General features: G+C 47.3%; 1 long non-coding RNA gene across 1 annotated transcript; it reads left to right on the forward strand.

Annotated features, from left to right (window-relative positions):
• On the forward strand, positions 1 to 7,555 carry LOC308192032. Its single transcript, XR_013948503.1, has 2 exons — positions 1 to 1,275; positions 6,640 to 7,555. It is a non-coding gene; the product is annotated as an uncharacterized lncRNA (long non-coding RNA).
• Positions 7,556 to 9,979: the final 2,424 nt, after the last annotated feature.

Consider the following 9,979-nt stretch of genomic DNA (forward strand, 5'->3'; position numbering starts at 1 on the left):
TGCAATTACTGAGGGCTGAAGCTTTGCTGCTACTCCAGCTGCTTTGCTGCTTTGCCTGTCCTAGGAATATGAAGTACTGGGTTCCAGATGCACATGGACCTATAAAGGCAGCTGGAGGTGGAGAATGCTCTTCTGGGGCCACCTTCAATGCTTCAGAAGTAACTTTTTTTTTTTTTTTTTTAAATTTGAGGTGGGTGAAAACAAAGTCCTGTGAATGCTTTTTCCTCCGTAAAAGAACTGTGTAGGGACATTTCTTTTCAAATCAAAAAAGCTTATGGAGGACTTTTTATTTTTATTTTTTCTACTAGAGCTTATTTCCTGGCCTGATGGGAGGGTCCAGACGGCCTCTCAGAGATCTTCCTGCCAAAACAAATCCTTAATTATAACTAGTGGTTCCATGAAATGTTTCAACTTTGGCAAAACACTGCACTTCAATAAAAACGCTTAATCAAAAATATTCTGGCTGGCTTTACATATATGGTACTTTCCATTAGCATTACAAAAAGAGTACTTTCCGCAGAGCTACTTATGATCTTAAATTATCATTATTCCAGCAGTGAACACTCTCCTCTTGCAGGCTGGCCCTGTAGCCCAGATCCACCAGGGCATACATAACGAAACCTACAGCTTCAGCAATGTGCTGTAAGACAAATTTTGTCCCCCAAGTCAGCCTGCCCCAGAGGAGAATCTGTCCCCTTGATTTGGATTTCTTTTTGCTGCTCACTGTTCTGTGTTCCTCTTCTGTGCTATTATTACTTCTTACTCCTGTGTCCCCACTCGAGGAGCAGCATGTACCAGGGAGCAGAGTTTTTTCTCCTCCTTCAGCGAACCTGTTTGAGACTTCCATTTCTTGCCCTGCTTGTTGATCCAGCGGAGCTAAGCTCATATCCCTCATAATCCAAGGTGATATGGCAAGGCTCTCTGGGGACCGTCCCTGCACACTGCATGAATGAACAGCCCTATAAATGAACAAATAGTTTTCCACCACTTTAACTTTTCTATTGAGTCGCTCAGTTCTTGGAAAACAAGGACAATTACTTTGTTTCAGCCTGTAACATTGAATTCAAAGAGCTCTTTCTTCCCCTGTTCTTTTTAATGACTGTCACAATAAACAATCTTTCTCATCAAGAGGTGTCAGAGCTCTCCTCCACAGCGGGAGATGTTGTGATTCCTGCACTCGCTGCAGCTGTGAGACCAGGAGCACCCAGCGATCTCCTCCTGCACAGAGCTGGTAACATCACTTCTTGGAGAAATCCATGGATTTTCCTACTACAGGTGAGTGCCACAGCGCTGAGACTGAGGATCAGCCTCACCTGCTTGTCCCTCCTCTGTCCATCCAGCCTTTTGCCACTTCCACCTTGGCATAAGAAGTCCTCTATAAAGGGACATTCAGGCAAACAGCAAGCAGTCCTGTTTTATAGCAGGGCTAAAATGGTTTAGGCTTGAGCTTGAACCTCTGCTTGATGGCCTCAGCTTACCCTCCTTTTGGGTGCAATATCTTATGGAAAAGACTGCTAGGGCATTTTTTTTTCCTCTCTAATTATTCCATGCAATAAACACAAATCAGAGTGCTTGAAGCTGTCTTTTCCCTTCCTCACCCCAGATCTATTCTTTTCATTGCTTTTTTTTTTTTTTCTTCTCATGTATTTTCTTTCTAAGCACTCTGTGGTGCTCCTTCACCCATCCGCACACACCTGCCACGGCTGTCTTTCAACCAGGGGATTTTGGAGGGATTAAGCACGCAGACAATATTATCAGTGTCCTGTTCCCTTCAGCGTCCTAAAAAGCCCTATCTTCTGGTATTTGCATATACTTCTCACTGTCTGCTTGGAGTGTCTGACCTGCAGAGAAATTTTGGGAGAAAGGATCTACACCTGTGTGTAGCTGCTGGCCAGCCAGTGCTTCAGAGATGAAGCTGGGATGCTGTGAGCGGAGCTGCAGCCTCAAGTGGCACTCTCTGCAGATGGGCAAGCCAGCCTGGATAAAGGGGAACAAAGGCATTCCCTCCAACCCAGAGCCAAATAAGAAGAAATTCCAAATCAAAAAACAAACTTTTTGAGGTTCGAGTAAATTTAGTTTTCCCTTTATTTTCTTCTCCCCTACTGAGCTTTGACTGGGATGGCACCAGCAAAGGATTACAACAAACTCTCCATGACCAGGCAGGCAAGCACAGGAGGCTTGGGCAGACAGGAGGAGTGTCCGAATTTAGTGAGGCCGTGACACACAGGGTGCCCAAACCTTTAGTCTGCCCTGGTGGGAATTCTCACAGAACATGACACCCATCCCCTGAAGGCAAAGCACCTCTGCATCTGCTGCCCTTATCTCCTGTTGCTGAACCTCCCACTGTCCTGCACGTTTGGTATTCGGTCATTCCTTCCACCTTGTTTTGTTGTGTTCCCATAATAGCACACCCATGTTGTGACACCTTTCCATAAGCTACGATAGGCAGAAATCAGTCTGGGATCCTCCTTTCCTTGTGGTTAGCTTCCTGTGTTTACAAGAAAGTGGAAATGCAGAAGAAATTATACGGGGATTGGCAATATCTGAAAGGTCCTGAACATGGGAGAGATGTCTACAAAGACTCAGCCCATATGATAGCATCCCCACCAGTCCCCTGCCGCATTGCGTGTTCTGAGGTGCAAATTCAGTCCCAGTTTACATCTAAGGAAAAACATTTTTTTTTCCCCAGCTACCGCCTTAATTTCCTGAGGTGACCTACATGTTGTCTCCATCACGTTGAGTTTATCACACCTCATCTTTGTCTCCCTGAACTGATCATGTTCATTCCTCGTCTCACCTGAAGCCTCTATCCTATCACTGTGAGAGAGGACATTTTCTCACTTTTTGAGTCTCTAGCATACCTGTCACCTTGCTCATCAGAGCAGTGGTCACAGCAAGCCTTCCTCCTGCTCCCTGGGCTCCCCCCATAGCTTTTCTGCCTCTGTGCCTTGCAGCCTCACACGTGGTGCAGGTCTGCAGTTGTTCTGTGTGGTGTGGCACTGCTCTGATCCTTTTAAGACACTTTGCAGCAATCCTAGCCATGTAAATGATGTGGTGCAAATGGTTCCAACAAACAAGCAAATATAACACCTATTTATGATGTTTCCAGAGTAGGGCAGAGAAATGGAAACCCAGTAGAGTCCTTGGGTGCATCCTGTTCTTTTCTTTGTGACTGAGTGGAGGGTCAGAGTGGCCACTCGATCTCTGTGGACAAAACACATCCAGCAACACATCCAAAACACATCCAGCCATAAAGGTCATAAAGGGTCAGAGAAACATGCTTTTCTGCTCACCATCCCTCCAAATTCTGCAGAAATCTCTTTGGGATGTTATTGCTCTTTTCTGTGGCAAATAAAGGTCATTCTGCTGGGTGTTGTGTAACACTGAGGCATGAACGCAGACTGATGCTGCCTGCAGACCTGTGTGCCCAGCAGAGATACAAGGCCCACTGCTGCTGTCACCTCCTGCCTGGGCAAGTTCCTCCTCAGGCTGGTTAATAAACACACGCTCCTTCCAGGAGCGCAGGATCGTGGCCTCAGCCTCAGCACGCAGCTGCTGTGCTGCTGCTGTGACAAAAGTGCTATTGTGGCTGGGAGGAGATGATGCTGTTAGGGGATTCATTGAGCACGAAAGGCTCTGAAGTCCATGAGATCTGAAGATAGCAACAAACAAAAATTCGGCATAAAGGCACTCTCTTTCCTTTGGGGGTGTGGGAGAGAAAAATAATATGATCTAATAAAAGCTGTTACCTTTGGTTCCTGCATAACTTGCCTCTCCAACACAAAAGCAGACTAAAACAATCTAGTTTGGCCAAGATGCAGGTTTATCCCCACTTAAATCATTGGACTATGGGCAATTGGAAGTGTTGGAGGCAGCAGAAGTAAATTGAGAACAGCTGCTTTCCCAGTCCTGGTGCTGCTAAAATAGATTAGCCTCTTTCTCCCTGTGCCACCGTTGTACAAGGCCTGTCCCCATTCATGTGCTTAAATGCCATGCCTTACACACCATGTCTGCAATTCAAGCAGCCTCTTTCACAATCCCCAGCCTATGTCTGACACATTCATCCACAGAGTCTTGCTCCCTCTTCATCACATCTCCTGCTTGGGATGCTAAGACCTGGCCTGGGCAGGGCATGGTGGGGTTGACTCCTCGTTTTCCCTGTCCTGTGATGCCATCCCAGGGGGATGTGATCCCATCTATCACGTATTACACAGGGGCTGGCAAAAGGAAAGGGCACCTGCTTAGCTTGTCATTGGCGTAGGAAGAAGCTGGGGTTTGTGGTTAAGGGAACAAATTGGGGGTGAGGGATTTAATACAGATGTCCAGATGGCCTCAGGAGAGTGACCTCCAGGTGGGCCTGCTCCAAGGTGGTTTTCTCCATCCTGTTGCCTGCATCACCTCCTTGCATCGACATGCTCTGAGAGCCTAAGTGCTACTCGTAAGATGCCTGGGCAATTGAAAAAAAGCAAATGCCCTGTCACTAGGATCACAATTATCTGCCTATGACATTTTCCACTTTTGCTGAAAAAAATTGAGAGCACCACAACTGCCAAAATGGATGAACGAATGAATGAATGAATAAATAACAGATGGAAATCTCTGCTTCAGTTTGTCAGGTGCTGGAGCAAGAAATTTTCCTGCTTATCACAGTCTGTGCTGCCTCGTGCCGCACAGTGCTGACCCCACACTCCTGCAACACAAAAGAAAAGATATCCCCCTTCTGAGAATAGTTTTTGTCATTGCAGTTCTTTTAGGTTCTGGATTTGTAGTTCCAAGATGAGAAAAACCATCCCCCTGCTCCCCAACTCATCCCCTGCCAAGTTCATCATAATCTCCAGGGAAGCTTGAAGATAAAGTGGGATTTGCTCTCAATTTTTATTTTTATTTTTTATTTTTCCCCCCTCTGTGATTGGAAGTCTTCTGCATTTCTTTACTGTTGGATTAAAAAAAAAAAAAGATGTTTTCATCTATTTGTGTTAAGTTGTTTTTCACTCCATGCCTCCTTCCACATTTTCTCTCATTCCTTCTAAAGACAGCTTGACTGCGGGTGTGAAATACAGTGTGAGGAGCCTGTACGCTAATTTCCTTGAAGTAAATCAAGATCCCCGTTGCTCCACAGTCGTTTTGCCTGAGCTGTTTATGTAGCTGTTCATAGGCACAGGCCCGGGCTGTTTGCTGGGAGATTCAGGACGCAATCGGGCTGTCAGTCCCCCATTCCCCACTGCTTCAGTGCAGCCACTGCCAAGCTTCGCCAGGGTGCAAACCAGCCTGGCTTTGTGCTGAATGAAAAATGCAGCCATTATGATGCTCCTTTTCATTTCTCCAGGGAGAGCTGCAGCTATCAATTATCGGGGAAATTGGAGCTATCTGTGGGGCACAGGGAGCCTTATCTTTTGCATGCCACAGACTGCAATGATATGAACCAGGAGTCCCTTAGGAAAAACACTGTTATTATTTAAAGAGCTATCGGCTGTCATTGCCCTGCCCTTCGCTGAGGTCTCTGCAGCTTTCTGATTGCCTGGCTGTTTGGGTTTACACTGATTTATTGTTCTTACATAAACTGGATGAGTAATGTGTTTTCCAAATGGCATTTCCCCACCCAGCAGTAACCCCCTCTTTGTCTGCTGGAGACCTTGGGTGCTGTTATTCTCCCTGTATCCATTTTGGATTGCCTTGTTTCTCTGGGGCTTCAGGTGCATCTCCAGTATCCCCAGGAAACTCTGCTGCTTTCACTCGTAGCACAGCTGTGGGCACTCATGGCTGTACAAAGAGCAGCACTGGAACAGGGGGGCAGAGAGTGTGGGATCTCCACTGCCTGAGATGCTCAGAATTCCAGTGGACAGGGCCCTGAGCATCCTGCTGTAGCTTTGAAATTGCCCTGCCGAGAGCAGGGATTGGAGCAGGCAGCATCCAACAGCCCCTCACAGCCTGAATTATTATGTCCATCCTTCCCCAGGAAAGCACCAGGGACTGGAGGGGAGCCTTGCCCAGATCTCCTCTGCCCTACTCACTCTGTGGGGGAAAGACTGCTGGGAACAGAGGTCTGAGAGGAGGGAGAATTCAATTCCCTCTTCCTATTAACATTACCTGATGTAGCTGTCTTTTCTATTTGGCTGGAAAATTTTCCGTAGGGAAATACACATCTTGCTTTTTCTGGACTGCGTTAAGCCCAGAAGTCCTGTGCAAATGGCCTAAATGGCCTCCATGGTTGTATCTGGGACCAGAACACGCTGGTCACACTGTGCATGTGCTACATGGAGCAAGCATCCAGATTTCTGACCTGGGCTTTCCAGCTGGATGCCTGGCATCTGGACGTGTTGCAGCGACCTCTCCCACAGCCACATCCTCTGCTCGCTGCAGGGGAGCTGTGCCAGCCTCTCCACGTGGCAGCAGTGCTCCTGAAGCTGGGATGACAGCAGGGCGCTGCCACCAAAGGAGAGCTCTGTACCGCAGCACTGTCCCCCATCCCATCCTGCGGGTCCCAGGAGGGCTGTGGGGCACATCGACACATTCAGAGTTGTGGGGGCACACGGAAAGAAGGCACGATCCTGGGATTGCTCAGGAACAGCTGGAGCCTGTCCTAGTGGTGGGGACACTGGTAAGCAAAGCCACATCTGAACAACTCTCTCTCCCCACCAGGATTTTCCAAGGAGAAACCCAGACAAAATCAGATGGAGTCTGTCATACATCCCTGTTCCTACCACCTACCAGAAACCTGCCAGAAGAAAAGCATGCAGGGCCAAGCAAGCTGTGGAAACAAAATGCAACAGGTTCAACAAACTCGTTGTGAGGAAGCTGTGCGTTAAGGGCTATTGAATACATTACAGTCTTGTGCTGTCTCTGCATTTGTCTGTGGCTTCATCAATTAAGTGGAGCCACTAGGAGAGCCAAAATGCTCCCCAGAGTCATTGAGGGTGGAAACACCTTCCCTTATGTCCCAGCTACTTCTTACCACCAGAAGCAGTTCCCGTCTCCTGGAGGCCTTTGCTCTGTGCAGGACGTAAATGATGGCTTAGGACGGCTAAGTGGTGCCGTCCTAAATCTCTGCTTTGTCAAGCATGAGGAGTTTGAATAAATGCAATAAATTGTGGTGTGTTGGTAATGGGAAAAGCAGTGAAGCAAAGTCCAGAGCAAGAGCAGGCCATTTTGCAAATAATAAGCCCACAGCTGGTCGTTCAGGAGTGAGCAGAAAGTTACAGCAGCCTGGTGCCCAGTCAGCCCCTCATGCGAAATGGGCTGGAGGCTTTGGGCCAGGCACGTCGTGCATACGGGAGGGCTGCAGGCAGCTGCAATTCACATGAAAATCTTTTGCCTTAGAAGATGCTTTCCCAGTTCTCTGCTCTGACAGGACCTCCAGCCAGACTGGAAGCTGAGGCAGAACTTTATATGCCTAAGGCCGCTTACTTTTAATTGGATGCCCCCAAAGTAAGGCTGCTAGACTCAAAAAGCTAGGTTGTTTTAAGATGCTGACTAAAGCACTTAACTTTCTAAGAGAAGAAACTCAGAGTCAGGTAGGTAAGGTAAAATAGAAATAAAGGGCTTCAGAAGCTAGTGACCACTGACCACTGTGTCTTTGGCCCTCCACCCCATCAACCTTGCCCAAGGTGCAGCTCTGACCCCCCTGCCAGGTCCCACCTTCCCCTTCCCGTGTCTGCCCCTTCTTGCAGGCACAATCCTCCCTTCCCCTGGTGGCACTTGGCTGTACGCCCCAGAGGGAGCAGTGGCCCTCCCATGTCCTTCAGCCAGCCTCTACCCGAAGTAATATCACATAGCTGCCAACAGAGTTCTAAAGGAACAAACCATGCTCTTCTCCAGGGGGTGGGTTGGGCTGGGAAGAAGCTCCAGGTGAAGATATGAGATGCTGCTTTTTGACTTTCATCACCAGCTTGCTGCCCAGCCTCCTGCAAATGAGCACTGATGCAGGGCTGCCCTGGGTTTTGGCTTGTTCCTGTGGGGGCTGCGAGCAAGTGGGGATGATGCTGGCACTGTGACAGTGACATCGGTGGTGTAATCAAGTGGCATCTGCTGTCCGTACTGCAGCCGTGCTGCAGGGCACCGTGCTCAGGTGTGGCTGGGACAGTCACATAAAGCACAGCCTGCCCTAGCTATCGGCGAGGAGAGTGTTTTCAGGGTATCCCTGGAAGGGAGAAACTTAAGGAATTATTCAGTTTGTCAAGAGTGTTTCAGATGAGAAAGCAGATTTGTGATGGGGTGAGGAGTGTGAAAACCAAGATCTGTAGGAATGACGGAGCATTTGTCTGTTCCTGTGCCATTTCTCCTACACTGACCTTTTAAGGACAAGGGGCATACTTCCACACCAGAAATTAAAAAATGTAAGCAGAATGAGAGATAGAGACTTGTCTTTCTTTCTCAGCCTTCTCACTGCTCACATCACAGCTGGTTTCTTCTCGCTCCATTCCCATTTAAGACATATGAAGCTGTGACCATGTTTATTCGTTAGTAACTGTGGGGGATTTCTCCTTTTTCCCTGCCCTACCATGGCCTCATATGGAAGCCTGTGAGCACACATGCACACGCACACTGCTGGCAAGCTGAAAAACATGCAGGCTACTGTCAGCATTTCATGTAATACCTTTATAGGATTAAATATTTGAACAGTTCCATTAATCTTGCAGTTAGCTGCACTGAACTGCATTACCCTACCCAGAGATGGCTGGAGGAATTAGTGCCCAAAGCTACCACCACATTGCTAACGTTTTTACCCTTTCTTCCCACTTTGGAGACCCTGGTAATCTAATCCTTTTACAGAGCCGACATCCCCTACCAGAAATGATGATCTGTCCTCATCATCATTTGTAAATTCCTTATTGAAAGAGATCCCTACTTATTATCTCCCTTCCTTTGGCTTCTGGTGGACAAACAGCGAGCAGGCTGCAATCTGATCAGCAAACCGCAGGGCAGGAAACCTGGAGAGAAGGAATGCAGACACATGCTAGAGGTGGAGGGTATCCAGCTCCCCACCTAACCCTCTTCTCCCTGCTCAATCCCTTCCAGATGGGCTGCAAATCAGTGCCATCTCGCACTATGGCTGTGCTTTGCCATGTCTGTCACTGGTCCTATATCAGCCAGCATCTGAACAGCTTCCCACTAGCAAGAATGATGTTGTACAGGACTCATGCACAGGAGAGACAGCACTGGGCATGAGAGCACCAGCTCCCCATCCCTACGACACAGGTTAAAGGTGTTCCTATTGCTTATTCTTCTAGTCCAAAGGTACCTTCCTAGCTGGATACCAGAGTAACAATTCCCAGTACACTTACAGGAACAGAATCATGACATTTAATGTATTTTTCAGCAGTTAAATAAATACTTGTTGCTGCAGAGAGAGTCCAATACACCTGATGTCTTTAGCTTGGTAAGAAATGTGGAGGGACAGGGTTAGAACAGAAATACCTTACTCACACACCTGTATATAGGTAGGTTCAGACATTTGCAACATCTTTGGCTCAGCCCAGCTCCTTCCTATTGCAGGACAAAGGCAGGGTATCTACTGAAATGAGCTATGTGCAAGTAGGGTAGAGCTAACACAGGTGGGGAGAGGAGAATTAGGCTTGTGTGAGAACTACAGTCAGCTGGCAGTTTCTGCAGGCTGCATAATGAGCCTGCTCAATGCAAAAATAATGCAGTTTCTTGTGGATCTGGAACACCTTCTGATTAAAACTGTACATTCACCATTCCGTAAAAAGTGACATATAAGAGTGTGCATATTGGATCATATTAAAAAACAGAGAAAAATTGCAAGCACCATCTCACATTCCTAGGTATAGCAAACACTGTTGGCATCCCTAATATGAAAGTTTTTAATTTGATAGTTTATATTCCATTAGCATCCCTCATCTATCAAACCTGAAGTGCATAAATGTAGCATGGCACACAGTACTTTGCATTTGCAAAGACAGTGCTGTGAGGTGCATAAGAAAATATTTCTTGAGGCTCTAAAAAATCATTTGCAACATGA

This window comes from Anser brachyrhynchus (genome assembly GCF_964034855.1).
Source record: "Anser brachyrhynchus genome assembly, chromosome: 3".
Lineage (NCBI taxonomy): Eukaryota > Metazoa > Chordata > Aves > Anseriformes > Anatidae > Anser > Anser brachyrhynchus.